The sequence below is a fragment of the Grammomys surdaster genome, unplaced genomic scaffold (genome assembly GCF_004785775.1).
Source record: "Grammomys surdaster isolate TR1022 unplaced genomic scaffold, NIH_TR_1.0 142, whole genome shotgun sequence".
In the NCBI taxonomy this organism is placed as follows: Eukaryota; Metazoa; Chordata; class Mammalia; order Rodentia; family Muridae; genus Grammomys; species Grammomys surdaster.
Genome location: NW_021604600.1, coordinates 7,532,923 through 7,552,112, shown reverse-complemented (window position 1 = coordinate 7,552,112; position 19,190 = coordinate 7,532,923). Strand labels below are relative to the sequence as shown.

Here is a 19,190-nt window from a genome sequence, read left to right as displayed (position 1 = left end):
ATTTTGTTTTTTTCTTTTCTTCTTTGTACATTTTGTTTAAAAAAAATTGGAAGAATAGCTGAGCAGTTGGGAAAATTTTGGGTGGAAATGGAGGGGCCTGAGAAATAAGAAAATGGCTGAAATGGGAAAACAAAAGGGGTCACTCTACTCTCTCTTTTCTGAAAGGGTTGCAGTGTTGGCTGTACAACCAGAGAGGTTGTGGGTGGAGATGGAAGCTCCTGATGATTGAGCAAGAGAGCGGTTGTTTTTCACAGGAGAAGAGAGAGAAAGAAACTGATTGGCCCAGAGAAAAGCTGAAAGAACAAGGGGACAGTCTGATGAAACAGCTCATTTCAAAAGAAAGGATTAATTTTAAACCAACCATGAAGCCAGAATTAGAAAGGGGGCATCCTGGAGTTACGAGAGCACCATTAGCTTCTCCAGGAGTAGTATGACATATGCTTGGTAATGGTGTGGAACAAGATTATGACAAGAGAGAATGGTGTCCGGTAGAAATGATAATATCTAAGGTATTTTAAAAAGGCCATGATTTCACGAGATGTACTTGCCTTATGTGAAACAAATTCTAAATAACTGGACTACTCAAAATAGAATTATTCCCCAAGACTGGAAGGGATTATAACAGCTCTACTAGAGGCCAGTCCAATGGTTAACATAGTAGAGGGAAGAAGGCACAAATATTGAACAGCAAAATAGAGTGAGGGAAATGAATATAGTAAAAGACCAGTTGCTAGGTGAAGGGCAGTACTCTTGATATATAAGAACAGATTCAACTGATGATGCTACTATAGAACAATATCACTTTGTGGCTTTAAGAGCTGGAAACAAAGTTGAGGAACCCAGGAAAAATTCCACCTTGTTTACAAAGATTATATAAGACTCTGGTGAAGGCTTTACTGATTCCCCCCAGCCCCCCAAAGATTAGACTCAGCTGTAAACAAAGTCCTATCAGACCCTGAAGCAAAGCAGTTGATAGAGTCTGAAATCCAAATACTGAGAGTAAAAATGTCTGAAAATCCGAATACAGCTTATTAGACCATTAAAGGTGTGAGCAGTAGCTGGGCAGTGGTGGCGCATGCCTTTAATCCCAGCACTCGGGAGACAGAGGCAGGCAGATTTCTGAGTTCGAGGTCAGCCTGGTCTACAGAGCGAGTTCCAGGACAGCCAGGGCTATACAGAGAAACCCTGTCTCGAAAAAAACAAAACAAAACCCAAAGGTGTGAGCAGTGCCTGTGGATAAGGGATATAACCAAAACTGGTTCTAATGTGTACCATGCTAATAGGTCAAGCTATAGCTAAAGGTAAAGGTCTCCAATATCAAAATTGTTTCAATTGCTGGAAATACGGTCACTTATAAAGAGATTTAAGTGACTGTGACCAAACCAAAAGCCTCAGATCTCAAAGTACCTGGTGCATTAACAAAGAGAAATACAGTACTTTGCATTGGAAAAGCAAATAAGCCATTTCTAAGGGCAAGTTTTCCTAAATCTCAAAAAGAAAGGCTTTCTGGGGTATGTATTCAGCAAAGGCTGCCATTGGGTTCAGGAACAAAGAGAGCCAAAACAGATATTCAAAGTAATTTCTTAATGTTGGGCAATGGCCTTGGAGGCCTGGCTCAGGGCCCTGAAGCAAAAATCCCCAGCCATTTCAGCCAAGGAGCAACATGCAGACTGAAAAATCTTCACTTAGCATTGGAGATTCAATGCACACTACTGCAGGCAGCAGAAGCTCTAGACTTGGCCACATATTGAACTCTATAAAGATGTGTTAACATCAGAATGGAAGCCAGTGAAAAATTTGCATTGGGGACACAAATTTACTTATATGACCATAAGAAATGAAAAGCTGTGGATTCCATCAAAACTGATAAAGATTAGAGAGCAGCAGGAGTCTCCTGAAAGTCTTGGCCACTGACCTGAAAAGTGCTTAACTGAAAATGTCTGTTTATAATTAATTCCCACTACACACAACACAATTAATGGCTTAAAACACAAAGGGGGGAAATGTAGTGAGAATTCTGAAATTTTGGTTTCTTTAAAAACAACAACAACAAAAAAACAGAGAAATACTATAAAAATGTGTTTTTGTTTTATCCCCAGGCATGGGGACATGGATACTTCTCTGAACTGACTGTAGCAGCTGGCTATCATTTACCTTATACTTTGGCAGAAGCATGGTTTTGCCAGCTGCAGATAGTTTCTGCCATTGTGTGACATTTGGAATTCTGGGAACTTTTCAGAGGGTAGATAAATTCGAGGCCCCCAACAGGGGAGGTCGAGTGGTTGTTAGTCCTTTATAGAGGTGTTTGCAGTTTGTTAATAGCTGTGGTCAAAAGTAGCCAAAGAAGAAACAAAAGGAAAGAAATTAGATTCAGGAATTTTCCTGGGGATGGGGAGGACAAAGGATGGGAAAAAGAAGACCTCACAAAGTAGCAAAGACTGCTACATCTGTTGGTAGGAGGGGCCAGGCGCAACAACTTATCCTTTGCCTCCCACAGACGCCTAAGAATTTCACTGAGGTAGCAGCCCCTTGAATTTTGGTTGCACTCACTTCTTATCCTCTGATGCATATATGGGTTACCAACAAGTTCAAAGTAGTTGCTACTTCCTGCTTACTTCGTCCAAGCAGCATGTCATCGATATTTTGAGCTAATGTAATATTTTATGGAGAGACAGAAAATCAAGATCTCTTCTAAGTTATGATACTGTTAAGGGACAGCTGACTTCGGTTTTTAGTTAAAAACAATGTTAGACTTTGATCATATCCTTAGCTAGAGGTCAACTTTTTTTTTTTTTGGTTGCTGTTGTTCTTTCTCAATACTCTTGTAAATTACACATTATAAATTGTTTCCAGGCCGGGCGGTGGTGGCGCACGCCTTTAATCCCAGCACTCGGGAGGCAGAGGCAGGCGGATTTCTGAGTTCGAGGCCAGCCTGGTCTACAGAGTGAGTTCCAGGACAGCCCGGGCTATACAGAGAAACCCTGTCTCGAAAAACCAAAAAAAATAAAAATAAAAAAAAATAAATTGTTTCCATTGTTCTGAGAATTGACTGATCATAATGTTTCATGGTATGCTAACTGTCTGACCATAAACCCATAACAGGTAACTTTCCCATGATCATAAAAATAACTGCAAAATTCCAATTTTTAATCACTTGCTCACCTACCAAGGAGAACTAAGTTTGGCCTGGTCGTAAAAATAGAATTTTACCTTGCAACATCTTGGTGTTAGCTCCTGATTTTTGGCACTATAACAACACAGGGCTGGAGAGTTAATACATCCCCGAGGTAAAACTATAAAAGTATATTGCTGGCTTGCCAACTGAAAGCAAATTGCTTCTGGTGGTCATTATGACCAGATGCAGAGAAAAAAGCATTTGCTAGATCAATAGCTGCATACAATGTGCCAGGAGATGTGTTGATTTGCTCAAGTAAGGACACCACATTGAGCTCATTCCTTCAAGGAGACAAGGCCTAAGGGGAGCCCCCCCCCCAACACCTGCCACGCTAGGAAGCCAGAATAGACTTAAACTCACAATTCTGCCTCAGCCTACCAAGTGCTGGGATTATAACTGTGTGAAACTATACCCATGCTTTTTAAGATAAGATCTTTATATCTTAACGAGCCCCTTAAAGCTTTGGGCTGATGTAATCCAAATACCTCAGCCATAGAGGAGCCAGTATTATGCCATGCACCACATGATGCAGCTTACACAAGCTTTTATATTGATGTATATTTTCATTTTTCAAGTCTATTCTCAGGAATGGAATTATTGGATTACTTGTGTCTAGCCTTCAGAAGAACAGCCTGGTTATTTTCACAGTGGGTGTGCCATTTTACTAACAGCAATGAGATTCTAGAATGTCTGCATCTATGCCAACATACACTACTGTCTTTTTGCTATTGTCATCCTAGTCTGATATGGTATCTTCACCACTGTTTTGTTTTATTTTGTTTTTTTGTGTAGTGTAAGGACTCAGATAATGACACAGGCCTTGTATAAACAAAAAATTGTGTTGTAAAAACAGCTTACCTTGCAGACCTTGTTGAAGTCATGTCTCCAAGACTCAGTTTGGAGGAAAAAGAAATTGTACTTCCTACATATTTAAGACATGTGCTTCCAAGAACACAGTTCAGTAATAAAAAGAGAAATAACTGAACTCAGAAAGGGAGAAAGGGCAGTTTGCCAGACAAAGGTAATATAAGTGATCACTAATCAAATGAATAGATTATTCCATTATCATTAGCCATTAGGGACTTGCAAATCAAAGCAACGAGGGCCAGAGAAGTAGTGCAGCAGTGGAGCATTTAGCTGTCCTGGATCTCACTCTGTAGACCAGGCTAGCCTCAGAGATATGCCTGCCTCTGCCTCCTGAGTGCTGGGATTAAAGGTATGAACTACAATGCACAACTCTATTTTTAATATTTAACTATATATGTGCCTGAGTGTATGTACCACATGCACCTTTGGAGATCAGAAGAGGAGTCATATTCCCTAGAATTGGAATTAGAGACAGTTTTTAGCTGCCACATGAGTGCTGGGAACAGAACCCCGAGTCCTTGGCAAGAACAAGTGTTCTTAACTGCTGAGCCACCTCCCCAGCCCCTTTAACATTTTTAACACCACCAGATCATTCATTTTCACATAAAGAATATGTACCAGGAAAATTAAAGAGAGAGCCTGGAGTAGTGGTGCACACCTTTAATCCCTGCACTCTAGGCAGGTCTCAGTGAGTTCAAGGTCAGCCTGGTCTAAAGCTACAAAGTGGCAAAGTGAGACTCTGTTACAAAAAAAAAAAAAATATTAACAGTCATGATGGCACACCTATAATCCCACACGTAGGAGGCAGGGACAGAAGTAACTTGACTTCAGGGCTAACTGGGGCTATCAAATAGCAAGACCTTGCCTGAATCTGACTATCTCCAAAATTCAAATTTCAAAAAGTCTCAAAAGTCTAGTTATGGGGCTGGAAAGATGGTTCAGCAGTTAAGAACATTTCCTGCTGTCTTAGGTAGGGTTTTATTGCTGTGAAGGGACACCATGTCCACAGCAACTCTTATAAAGGAAAAATTTAACTGGGGCTGGCTTACAGTTTCAGAGGTTCAGTCCATAATCTTCATGGTGGGAAGCATGGCAGCATGCAGGTAGACATGGTCACAGAGGAGCTGAGAGTTCTACATCTTGATCTGCAGGCAGCAGAAAGGGACTATGTGTCTCACTGAACGTGGCCTGAGCATGTTTGTAATTCAATGCCAGTCTCCACAGTGATACACTTCCTCCAACAAGGTCACAGGTCCTAACAGTGCCACTCCCTATGGCCAAGCTTTCAAACATATGAGTTTATGCAGGCCATATCTATTCAAACCACCACAGCCACTCTTGCAGAGGAACTGGGTTCAGTTCCAGTATCCATATGACAGCTTACAACTATAACTCAGTTGCGAGAGATCAGATATCCTCTACTGGCCTCCAAGGGCACAAAACACACGTTATGCATGCATGCATGCATGCATACATACATACATACATACATACATACATATATATATATAAAGTAAAACACTCATACACATAAATAAATCTTGAGAGAGAAAAATGTCTAGTTGTGCGAGGCATGGTGTGCCTTTAACTCCAGCACTCTGGAGAAAGAAGCAGGCAGGTCTCTGTGTATTTGAGGCCAGCCTGGTTTACAAAGCAAGTTCTAGGTCAGTTAGGAAAATATAGTCAGTCACATGCTCCATTTACCCCAAGGCTATGGCCAATCAAAACTTCTAGAAAGTGCCTAAACCCTGCATTTAAACTTTATTCTTGTTTTATGTTTTTATTTTTGTTTTGAGACATAGTCTTAGTATGAAACTCTGACTGCCCTGGAACTTTAGACCTAGAACTCACAGAGATTCACCTGCTTCTGCCTCCACAGTGCTGGGATTAAAGGTGTGTGCCACCATGCAGAGTTATTTTATTGCTTTTAGAGGCAGGACTTCACTGTGCAGACCAGGCTGGTACTGAACTCACATTTCTCCAGCCTCAGCCTTCACAGTAAACTTCTGTTCTTGCATCTGTCACTCATGCATATGACGAACTGTTTCACTAACAGCTCTCCCATTAGATGACAAGCCTGGAGGATACAGGCTGCTACTCTAGTCATCTTTCTGTTCTGCACAGGCCTTGGCACATACTACTGTCAAATCAGATTGCAGAATGGAGCTGAGTCCTGAACACCCCCTAGAGCAGTCTTTCAGCTTAGAACATTAAAACAGGTTCGAAGCTGAGCTACTCAATGTCTCCTCTGTCTCCATGGTAAGGTAAATACTAATATCTTCTGTAAGAGACTATCTACTCCCCTATCCCCATGCACCATAGGAAGTGGCACTGTTAGGACCTGTGACCTTGTTGGAGGAAGTTTATCACTGTGGAGACTGGCATTTAATTATATATATGCTCAGGCCACGTTCCGTGAGACACATAGTCCCTTTCTGCTGCCTGCAGATCAAGATGTAGAACTCTCAGCTCCTCCATGTCCATGTCTACCTACATGAAATTACACCACTTCAAAATTCCATTCAGTAGCATTTATCAATTATCTAAGACATAAAGGATATGCAGTAGTGAAAGAAAAACAATGCAGAATGGACAGATATTAAATAAATATAGTCATATGTCAAAGAATGCCACATCAGCAAAAAAAAAAAAACAAAAAAAAAAACAGACTGAACATGACAGTGGCCCCATGAGATTATTTTATATATATATTCAGTTTTTTAAGACAGGGTTTCTCTGTATAGCCCTGGCTGTCCTAGAACTCACTCTGTAGACCAGGCTGGCCTCGAACTCAGAAATCCGCCTGCCTCTGCCTCCCGAGTGCTGGGATTAAAGGTGTGCGCCACCACTGCCCGGTGGTCCCATGAGATTATAACACTTAAAAAGATAATGAGATTATAAACTCAAAACACTTTCATCACCTCATTATTTCTTATTGAACATTTATTGAGTACAGGAGCACATGTGCCACAGTGTTTACTGGTTCTCTTCTTACTACAGGGGTCAAACTCAGGCTGTTAGGCTTACTGACAACTTCCTTTACCCTCTGAGCCTTTTCACTGGCTTTCACCTAGTATTTTATTGAACTGTTTCTGCGTAAATACAAATACTTTTCATTTTGTGAAAACCACCTATACAGCATTTGCTATAGTAACATGCTCCATATGGAGTGGCAGGCTATATCATGTGGGCTTGGTGTGTAGCAGACTAATAACCTAGGCTGTGTAAGAGCACTGTGTCCTGTTTTAGGATAAAACACCTCACAGTGCATTGCTTACAGTGCTTACACTCCCAGCATCATGTGATGCACACGTTCAATCTATTTATCCTTAGGGTGGAAAGCACTGAAGCAGATAAAGGCATGTGATGGCTAGTTTCAACTAGACATCTAAATCACCTGGGAAAGCTGGCAGTGGTGGCGCACGCTTTAATCCCAGCACTTGGGAGGCAGAGGCAGGCAGATCTCTGACTTCAAGGGCAGTCTGGTCTACAGAATGAGTTCCAGGACAACCAGGGCTACACAGAGAAACTCTGTCTCAGAAAAACAAACAAACAAAAACTTGGACTCCTAGTTTTAGTTTCCAATATGTTTGATATTGAGATGCTGATATTAATACGAGATCTTTGTGAGTGAGCAAGAAAAAAAAAGTTAGAGTTGAATAGTGATACGATTTGTGTGTCAGATTGGCAAGAAGAAAAAAATCACCTGGGAAGATTCTCAATGTCTAAATCAAGTTGGCCTGTGGGAAATCATCTCCATTATGTTAACTGGGATGGGAAAACCACACATTCTTAGTGGCACTGTTCCCTGGGTTAGGTCCTAGACTACTATGTAATAGAGAGAGGGGGTTGAACACAAACAGGTGTTGTGCCAGGAAGCATTCGTGAACCCTAAAAGACCACCAAGGAGCTTTTTTCAATGTATTAGCATTAAAGTCTCTTTATTACAAGCTTGGACTCGGGCTCACCTCCAACCCAACCCTGACACAGCAGGACTGGAAGGAAAGGCAGAGCAGCCTCAAACCTTCAGCAGGACGAGTTTTTATAGGAAAATAGAAGCAAATGAGGGGTGATAGAGAGGGTGTCCAGTTTGACAAGCATCTAATAGAATGACTATAAGCTGACAGATGGGTGCTCTGAAACAAGACCATTTACAACCACAAACATCTGAACATCTGAAACAATCAGACTAATCTTTGATTAACTGTTGCTAGGAAGTAGCTAGGGAGTAAATCTGGCCAAAGACATGCCATGGGGTCCTTCCTGGTATGTGGGTGCAGCTTGGGTTCTGCTATAGGTCAAGTTCTCAGGGCTTTCTTCTTTCTTTCTTTTCTTCTTCTTCTTCTTTTTTTTTTTTTTTTTAAGATGGAGGCCAGTCCCAAGATAGAGTAGGTTTGGCCTCTGACAGGCACCGTGCATGCACTTCTCCCTGCTCTTGACTACAGCTGTAACTAGCTGCTTCAAGTTCTCTCCTTGGCTTTCCCCAATGACAGACTACAATCCAGAGTGGTGAGCTGAACAAAGCCTTTCTCTTTCAGGTTGATTTTATCACAGAGGTTTTTATCACAGCAGCAGAAAGGAAACTAGTACAATACATAAATGAGTAAACCTGAACAGAAACAAGAATTTCAGAACAAAAACAAATTCTCAAGCAAAAAAACAAATCTACCAAGCACTCACAATTAGGCACTGGGAAGTGATGCTCCAAAGCCTTAAGACCAGGTTCTAGCACACTGATGGAGAAGAGCTGGGGAACACCACAAATAACTCCACGTTCTGAGCACTAGTGAGAGCATGGGAATGTGAGGATCAAACTAAAGATTTCCGTTTGGGCCACATTTTAAATGTCTATCAGGCATTCAAAAGGAGATGTAATACCAGAGCTGGATATAAAATCTGCAGTATTCATGAGACGGAGACGGGAGGATCACCATGAGTTCAAATTCAGTCTGGACTACAGAGTGAAATTCTATCTCAAAATGATGATGGTGGTGATGATCATAAGCTAAAGAAACGGCTCAGTAGTCAAGAGCAAGCGGCTATTCCTCTAGAGGACCTAGATTTGATTCCTAACACCTACATGATTGCTAACAACCCTCTGTTCCGCCTCCAGGAGATCCAGTAACTACCTCTTCTGGCCTCTGCATGTGATGCATAAACATACATCAAGCAGGGCTGGAGAGATGGCTCAGCAGTTAAGAGCACTGGCTGCTATTCCAGAGGTTTTGAGTTCAGTTCCCAGCAACCACATGGTGGCTCACAACCATCTGTAATGGGATCTGATGCCCTCTTCTGGTGTGTCTGAAGATAGAGACAACATACTCATACACATAAAATAAATAAATCTTTCAAAAGAAAAAAAATCAAGCCAAGCGCTCATACAAATAAAAAAAAAATATATCTTTAGAAAACAAAATGGTGGGCTGGAGAGATGGCTCAGTGGTTAAGAGCACTGACTGCTCTTCCAGAGGTTCTGAGTTCAATTCCCAGCAACCACATGGTGGCTCACAACCATCTGTAATGGGATCCGATGCCCTGGTGTGTCTGAAGACAGCTACAGTGTACTCACATATATGCAATAAATAAATCTTAAAAAAAAAAGAAAGAAAGAAAATGTTGCCAGGCATAGTGGCCCATGATGTTAATCTTAGCACTGGGCAGGCAGAGGCAAGCAGATCTCTTTGAGTTCCAGGCCACTGTGGAATGAGTTTAAGGACACCTAGAGCTACATAATGAGACCTCAGTCTCCATATATCTGTAAAATACTTTTAAATAATAAAAATACATAAACCTAAATAAACATAAAAATCCATCTTGAATTCAAGGTAGAACTGTGGGGCTGTGACAGCCAGCCCTGACCTCATGGTACTATATTAGTACCTGCTCTATCCCAGTCAGTTAGTGACCCTGTCGCAGAGCGCTCAGACTTGAGTAATGATGTACACATAACTCCCCTGTGATAGCTAAAGAAACTTACGGTACCAGGCAGTCAACCCTTAAGGGCCTTTTTACCTTTGCCCTGCAGGAAAGATAAGAATAAGATAATTGTGTTCCTGCTTTCTGCTTTTGTAAACTTGCTTATCTGTGGGACTGGGATGAAGTGATGTTTTATTACTGTACAATGGGAAGGAGAAACAACTGAGGGGAGAAAAACAACTGTCTTGCCCAGCTATGGATTTCACAGATAATTGTAATGGACACCTTTGATATCCACCTATATAAACCCTTTCTTCCTTTGAGATCCCTCCACAGACATGCTGTTTGGCTCTAAAGCTGCCATCCTTCTGCCTATTACTGCCTACTGCCTAAACATAATAAATAAAAAAATTCATTTAATCTAAATTTGAATTGAGTCTAAGATTTGGTGTTTCCTGGTGGATTCTAACACCACAACAGAATACTGAGCTACAAGATATAAGTTTGAGGGCCAGTGAGATAGCTCAGCAGATTCAAGTGCTTGTGCCAAGCCTGATAACTTGAGTTCCATCCTAGAAGCCTACATGATGGAGGAAGGTGAGAACCAACCAAAGCTGTCCACTGACCTCCACACAAGTGCCATGGGATGAACATGCCTGCCCACACACACACTAAATACTTTTAAAAGATAGAAATTTGAGAGCACCAAAATAAATTTTATTTATATTTAAAGTGTGAAATAGGCAATGCCCAGGGAGTGAACAGAAAGAAAGAAAAGATGAAGAAGGGTTTATGTATTTGGATGGTACAACCGTTAAAGATAAAGAAATGGAAGCAAGAGTTCTTTAGATGAGAGAGAACCGAGGCAATTAAAGATGCTACCAAGCCTTTATCACTGAACTTGGGAATCCAGAAGGTAAGGTGGCTTTGATAAGAGCTGTTTCTGTGAATCAGCATGAGACAAAGCCTCCCTGGAAAAGGCTGAACATTGACAGGCAGGGGAAGGTGCTAATGTGTAGACACAGACGTTCTAGGATACACGCGTCAGCCCACAGATGAGTGAACTGGAGAGTGGATGAAGTTACTGTTGTCAAAATGGACACCTTTAGGGCATGTGCAGTCTGTCAGCACTTGGGGCTGGGGCAGGAGGACTGCGATCTCAAGGCCAGGCTGGGCTACAGAGCGAGTCCCTTTCAAATGTAAGCTTTTGAGAAAGTAGTAAAATGTGCTGATGTTTGGGACCCACTCTCAGACCGAAGACCTCATCGAGTGCCCGCACCTAGACTAGCCAGCTCCAGCGGCTTCCCACTTCTCCAGAGATGTCGGGCGCACGCGCACGCCCCAGGGCGCCGGCTCCCACAGCCCCGCCCCCTTCCCCGTCCAGGGCGCGTGCGCGTCTCCTCAGAAGCCGCCTCAGCGAGCCGGGCGCCGGGCAGGAACGCTGGCCTTTCGTTCCCGCGTTGCGTGGAGTACCTTGCCATGGTCCCGTCCCACCTACCGAGGCCAGAAAGAAACAGCACGTCGCGCTGGTAACTGCGATGGCGGGAACAGGCGAATCACTGGAACGTTTCCTCACAGGGTAGTTTCGCACTTGCGTTCGAAGGTTCGCGGCACGTCAAGAACCACACACGCTGTTTCTCTTATGAGCGCGGTCGAGCGCGGAGGACTCCTCTGCGCATGCCGGGTAGTTCTCTGTGACGTGCTGCATTGCACCCTGGGAAACGTAGTTCTTACTTCGACACCTGTACCTTGATGTATTTAATCATGATTTAATAGATCAGAGTTCTTGTTTCTTTTTTTGTGTCTTTGCATACTTCCTGGAAATTTTTCATATAAATCAAACGAACAGAAAAGCATGTGAGAAGCCTCGCCTAGCATGAGGGAGGTGATGGGATCGGATACTAAGCACCAGAAGAAAACAAAAACACATCGGATTGTTGGGGATCGGGAAGGAGGGCCCCCAAAGCATATAAGAACTCTGTACATTAAGCTAAAATTTACTGTGGATTTACAATTTAGCTAAAATTATTTTTAAATTCCAAGTAAGCAGTTTTAGGTTTAGAACTCATATTTTACAGAATTTTCCCAGCAAATAAAAGATGTGGACATGCATACATTTAGCTACAAAGGTATTCTTTGGATGCCTACCTGTGGGTTGGGCAGTTAGTGCAGTGGTAGGATACTTGCTTTGCAGGGTCCTGGTCTTAATTCCTAGGGACTGCTCCCACCCCAACTTTCTATCGTAATATTTCATACATAACACCTAAAAAGTCAATATGGTTTGGTGGTTAAAAGCACTTGCTGCTCAATCATGAGGACCAGAATTAGAATACCAGCACTCACATCAGCCGGCTCAGACTGCCTGTAACCCCAGCTCCAGGGGATCTGATGCCCTCTTCTGGCCTCCGAGGGCACTGCACAGGTGCACATACATATACATACACCTATACATAGAACAAAAATATTTTTGAAAATCTTTTGAAGTCTATAATTACATACTGTTATTCTCTGATAGAGTTACAAATGCTATAAGGTCAAGATCATTAGACATTCCCAGTACATAGCATGGTGCCTGGTAACAACAAGCTATCAGGATTTTTCTATTAGGAAACCTTAAACTTTTAACACTGTAACTATTGTAGCACCCAGACTAATAATTTTTTTAAAAAATGAAGCTGGGGAGATGCAGAACAATTAAAAACACGTACTGCTTTTGCAAAGAGCCCAAGTTCAGTCCCCAATGCCCACACTGGGTGGCTCATAACAGTCTGCAATTCCAGCCCTGAGGGTACTGATGCTTCTGCCTTCCTCTGGCACCTGCACTCACATGCACATACCCACACATAGAGACATAATTTTTAAAGTTTTTTTTTTTTTTTTGGTTTTCCGAGACAGGGTTTCTCTGTGTATCCCCTGGCTGTCCTGGAACTCACTTGGTAGACCAGGCTGGCCTCGAACTCAGAAATCCGCCTGCCTCTGCCTCCCAAGTGCTGGGATTAAAGGCGTGCATCACCACCGCCCGGCATAATTTTTAAAGTTTGAAAAAATACTTTTCTTTCATTGAATCTGTATGTCTAGTCAGGTGTCCTGGTTAATTTTAACAATGAACTTGACAGGGCCTAGAGCTACTGAGACAATGCAGTCTTCACTGAGGAGTTTCCCAGACAGACCTGACCTGTGGGGAACTGTCTAATGGATTATAGGATTATTGGAGTGCATTACCACGTTACCATGTTAATTCATGAAGGAGGGCCCAGCCCACTGTAGGTAACATCATTCTCTGGGAAGGTGATCTTTGACTCTATAGGAAAGCTAATTAACAGCATTTGAAAGACAGAGACAGGTAGATGTCTATGAGTTCGAAGCTAGCCTGTACTAAATAGGAAGTTCCAGACTAGCCAGTGAAACTAGCCTGGAAAGAAAGAAGCCAGTCATGGTGGCACGTGTCTTTGATTCGAGCACTCAGGAAGGAGGTGGATTTCTATGAGTTTGAAGCCAGCCTGGTCTACAAAGTGAGTCCAGGACAGCCAATGCTATTACACAGAGAAACCCTGTCTTGAAACACCCCCTCCAAAAAGAAAAAAGAAAAGAAAAGAAAAGAAAAGAAAAGAAAAGAAAAGAAAGAAAGGAGGCAACAGCTAAACTTGGGCCAGTGAGCAAACTAGCAAGCAGCAGTCCTCCATATTTTCTGCTTAGATATCCTGACTGAGTACCTGCTCCAACAGTGCTCCTTGATGGGCTGTCACTTCAAAGGCCAAGTGAACCTTTTCTTCCTCTAAGTTGCTTTTGGTTAAAATGTTTTATCATAGCATCAATAATCAAACTTATTCATGCAGTGGCAGTGCATGCCTGTGGTCCCAGCACTTGGGAGACAAAGATAGGCAGATCTCTGTGACTTCAAGACCAGCTCAGTCTACAGAAGGAATTCTAGGACAGCCAAGACCACACAGAGAAACACTGTCTCAAAAAAAAAAAATCAAACTAGAACACTAGGCATGGTAGTGCACTCCTATAATCCTGTAATCCTCTTGGAGAGACATTCGTCAGAGAAGACTACTTAGAAATGGGTATAAGCCAACAGAAAGTCTTTATTAGCTGGCCAGCAACTACCTTAGGTGCTTAGTATTCCAGTGTAGCCCTGAGCCTTTCTCAGGGTGAGCTTTTAAGCACAAAAAACATGGTCCGAGTTGACATACTTCAGTTAACAAGAACAGTTAGTGAGAAGCAGAACAATGGAAGCCAAAGAGAAAGGTTAGGATATTGAGAGACTTTCCCACAACTATGGACTTTGATGGATTAGGCCTTTGGTTTCACTTTTGCTAGGTGATGTTGTCTACCTGCTGAGTTTTACAGCCTGAATGTCACTTTCATCATGAAGTCAGTTGTGCTAAGGTCTGGGGCCCTGTTATAGTCCTAGTACTGGGGCAGAGGCAGAGCATCAAGGCTTACCTGGTATACATGATGAGTTTTAGGTTACCTATGGTTACATAACAAGACTCTGCTCAAAAACCAAGGCTCAGAGAAGCTTAACTACAAGATGAGCCCTTCTTCTTGTGGTGGACCTGGGTTCCATTCCCACAACCAATGATGACTCACAGTCATCCTTAGAGCCAATTCCAGGGAATCTGCTGTCTTCTGCTGCAGTGCATATACATACATACCTGCAGGCAAAATACTCATACTCATAAAATGAACCTAAAAAAAAATAAAAACACAAATAAGAGAACTACCTTCCGGCCGGGCGGTGGTGGTGCACGACTTTAATCCCAGCACTTGGAGGCAGAGGCAGGCGGATTTCTGAGTTCGAGGCCAGCCTGGTCTACAGAGTGAGTTCCAGGACAGCCAGGGCTACACAGAGAAACCCTGTCTCAAAAAAAAAAAAAGAGAACTACTTTCCATTCTTTTAAAAAGTATCTGTATTTTATGTATATGACTGGTTTGCCTGCATATATGTACTCCATATATATGCCTAGTACTCAAAGAGGCCAGGAGAAGGCATCAGATCCTCTAGAACTAGAGTTACAGATGGCTCCAGGCCACCAGGTGGGTGCTGGGAACTAAACTGTGGTCCTCTGCAAAAGCAACAAGTGCTCTTAACTGCTGAGCCATCTGTTCAGCATCAAGCTTACATTTCTTTGTTGTTGTTGTTGGAGGTGGTGGTTGTGCAAGTGGCAGTGGGGCATCAAGACAGGGTTTCTCTGAGTAGTCTTGGCTGTCCTGGAACTTATTCTGCAGACCAGGCTATCCTTGGTATCCAGTGGTATAAGTAATGATACAGAGGCTTTTTAATATTTTAAAGCTTAAACCTTTTAGCTAAGCCAGTCTTCCAGTCTGCCATGTAGTTTAACGCTACTAATCATGGAACTGTGTCCTGCTGCCTGGCTAGCTCTACCTCTCTGTTCTGCTCTGGTCTGTCCATTTACCTTTGTGTACCTCCCGATTCTCAGTTCTTTTCCCAGCGCCTGTCTGTCTCTCCCCCTGCCTCTGTCTGTCTCCCTCCCTCTCCCCATCCCCCTCTCTTGTTCTCTCTCAGAAGTTTCACCCTCCACTTCCTGCCAGCTATTGGCCTAACATCAGCTCTTTATTACAGGCAATCAGATTAAATTCTAGATTGCCCGTAGCTATCGAGGAAGAATGAATATTTATAAAACATGAGGCCTGTGATGGGCCATGGAAGTAACAATACCAAGAACCTGCCAGCATTTAGCTCTCTGTAGGTACAAAATCAACAAGTGAATATTCAGAGGCACTCCTTTATACTGTGTATCCCAACAACCTTGCTTGTTATTTGTTTGTATTTTGTTTTGAAACAAGATTTCACTATGTAGTCTTGATTGGCCTGGACCTTGATCTGTACACCAGGCTGGCCTTGAACTCATAGAGGCTTGCATGTTTCTGCCACCACCCTGTTTTGTTGCTTGAAGCAGTTGGGCCTTACACAGGCGATTCCCCTGCCTCTGCCTTCTAGGTGCTGGGATACCAAACCTAGGGTACCATGCCCTGCTACAAATTTTCCATTTGCCCGGGTCGAAGCAACTATCTCTCCTGAATGTCAAATATGGACATAGATGCTCATCCTGAGACATTTAGGGTTCATAATTGTGGGTTTTGTTACTTTTCCTGGTGCTGTGATTTAAAATGTCCTTTAAAAAGTGATGCAACACCAGGCAGTGGTGGCGCATGCCTTTAATCCCAGCACTTGGGAGGCAAAGGCAGGCAGATTTCTGAGTTCGAGGCCAGCCTGGTCTACAGAGTGAGTTCCAGGACAGTCAGGGCTACACAGAGAAACCCTGTCTCGAAAAACCAAAAAAAAAAAAAAAAAAAAAAAAAAAGGCGATGCAAGGAAGAAAGTTTTATTTGGGTTTTAGTGTGTGATCGGGACTGACCAAGTTGATGTGAATAGCGTAGAGACCTGCCTTCAAAGACGCACACTGTCTTTAATTAGAACAGTGGAGGCGGCGGCCTGACTTGGGGGTGGAGACTGCACAGAAGCACAGGGGACTTGGGAGTTTCAGAAATTTTTGTACAAGATTTAATATGCAGATTTCCCCCTAAAGTCTCTAAGTCAATGTTAACCTTCCTGTTTACTGGCTCCGAACTTCCTGCAGATGGTATCAGCTGGTCAACTTTTGGGTCAAAAATTTCTCAGCTCCCCTGAAGCTTTTAAGCCATTAGCTAGTAGCTGCAATTGGGGAAGTCACAGCAGCAGGAGCAGGTTCACAAGAACCTGGGTTAAGAAACAGAGTTGATTGCTAGAGTCATTAACCCTTCACTCCAGAGGCAGGGGATCTCTGGGACTTTAAAGCCAGTGTGAGACAAACCAGGAGCCACATTGTTATACATTGTCATTGTGTCTCCATACCTTACAAGAACAAGTTCCCGTTTCCTCACTCTGTGAGAAGGAAGACCTTTTTTTTTTTTTTTGGTTTTGTTTTTTTTTTTTTTGAGACAGGGTTTCTCTGTGTAGTCCTGGCTGTCCTGGAACTCTGTAGACCAGGCTGCCCTCGAACTCAGAAATCCGCCTGCCTCTGCCTCCCAAGTGCTGGGATTAAAGGCGTGCGCCACCACCGCCCGGCTCTTGCTCTTATTTTTATTGCCTCTTTCTAGCAGCCACTTATCCCGACAGCTGTTTCCTGTCACACTTATTTACCCCACAGGCAGCCTTGAGCCCTGGTGCCCCCATTCTCTGTCCAGTGCTAACAGCCAATTATCTAACTGCTAATTATCTAGTTGCTAATTAATAATTATATAGCAGCTGTTTTCTATCAACCGTAACCCATCCCCAATAAAAGGAACTCCAAAAGCCAGGGAGGGGCTGCTATCTGAAGTACTGATTTGGGGTGAGGCAGCTGTCTGGCAGGTCCCTTGTACCTTTAATTCCTGATTTTCTATATATGTTAATGAGGGGTTATTTGTTTGTTTTTTATTATTGTTTTAGTTAATTCTTATTGTTTACATCGGTAGTCCCAGCTACTTCTGAGGAAGAGGCAGGAGGATCATTTGGACCCAAGAGTTAAAGGCCAGTTTAGAGGAGGGAGGTCAAAGAAGAGGGAGGAAGCAGTGTGTGTGATTATAGTTTTCCTCCTCACATGTCTCAAAGCAAACAAACAAACAAACAAACTTATTAGCTGGACATTGTAGTGCATGTCTTTAGTCCCAGAACCTGCAAGGCAAAAGCAGAAGGATCTCTGTGAGTTTGAGGTCAGCCTATCTACATAGCAAACCCCAGTTCAGCCAGGATGATAGAGATCCTGTCCTAAAACAAAACAAAACCAGCGCAACATATCAGCCTATCCTCGGTTTTCATTTCATTGCCTCTCACTTGACACACTCTTCAGAGCCAGAGCCTGGAGGTTCTCCTTAGCACCCCCATTTCCCTCCAACCTTGCAGTCAACCCACCAGTCAACCCACCAAGTGCCTGCAAAAAAAACACATTGTCGGGCACCCAGCCCTGCTGGATGTAGAACACAATTCGTCTACTTTCCATATCCTTTGAGTCCATTGGCCTCTGCAGATGCAACTGCAGAGTTTTTCTATTGTCTTTAGCTTGGTGTGGTGCATGCCTCTAATTCCAACACAAGGAAGTCTGCGCTGAGAGTCTGAGGAATAGCAAGACAGTGCAGCAGATAAAGTCACTAAGTCTGACTGTGAGATTCGATCTCTAGAACCCATATGGTGGCGAGAGAAGAGCAACTCCTCCAAGGTGTCCTCTGAGCTCCACCCTCAAGTCACAGCACACATGCATGCGTGCATGCCCTCACGCATGTACATATACACATTTATAAATAAATGTCATACGTGATAAAATTTTAAGGCCAGGAGTAGGGGCACATACTTAAGTCCCTTAACTTAGATGGCAGAGGCAGACAGTTCTAGACCAGCCAAGGCCACATAGCAAGACCCTATCTTTTTTTTTTTTTTTTTCCATGAGGGGGGTTTATTCAGGAGATAGAGAAGAGAAGAGAGAAAGCAGAGAAGTAGAGGAGTAGAGGCCAGCCATGACCACGTGGAGAGAGGGGGAAGGGAAGCGGGGAGGGGAGAGGGCAACCTGCAGGCACGAGAGTAAGGGGGCAAGAGAGACAAGAGAGAGACCCTATCTTTAAAACATTTTTTGTTGTTGTTTTTTTTTGTTTTGTTTTTCGAGACAGGGTTTCTCTGTGTAGCCCTGGCTGTCCTGGAACTCACTCTGTAGACCAGGCTTAAAACATTTTTTTAAACTAAAACAAGATGGTGTTCACCATACTAACTGTGGCACCTGAGTGCCTACATGCATAATATACACAAAGTAAAAATATAACACAAAATAATTTTCTTTTCTTTTTTCTTTTTTTTTGGTTTTTCGAGACAGGGTTTCTCTGTATAGCCTTGGCTGTCCTGGAACTCACTCTGTAGACCAGGCTGGCCTCGAACTCAGAAATCTACCTGCCTCTGCCTCCCAAGTGCTGGGATTAAAGGCGTGCGCCACCACTGCCCGGCAATAATTTTCAAAAATTTATTCTTCAAGGGTTAGAGAGATGGCTCAGCAGTTAAGAGCTTGGGCCACTGCTTCCAGACATCCTACATCCCAGCAACCACATGGTGGCTCTTAATTATCTGTAATGAGATCTGGCGCCCTCTTCTGGTTTTCAGGCATATATGCAGGCAGAATGCTATATACATAATAAATACATCTAAAAAAAAAAATTCTTTTCTCATATACTCCTACCGAAATTTGCCTTCCCTCTTCTCCTC

At 43.0% G+C, this 19,190-nt stretch overlaps 1 protein-coding gene across 1 annotated transcript in view; it reads right to left on the bottom strand.

Annotated features, from left to right (window-relative positions):
• The window catches only part of Sgf29 (SAGA complex associated factor 29), a 31,335-nt gene extending 19,708 nt beyond the window's left edge, over positions 1-11,627 (bottom strand). The window contains exon 1 of the mRNA XM_028764282.1: positions 11,457-11,627. The gene's annotated coding sequence lies outside the window, so the exon portion shown is untranslated. The remainder of the gene's footprint in view (positions 1-11,456) is intronic.
• Between the last annotated feature and the right edge of the window lie 7,563 nt (positions 11,628-19,190).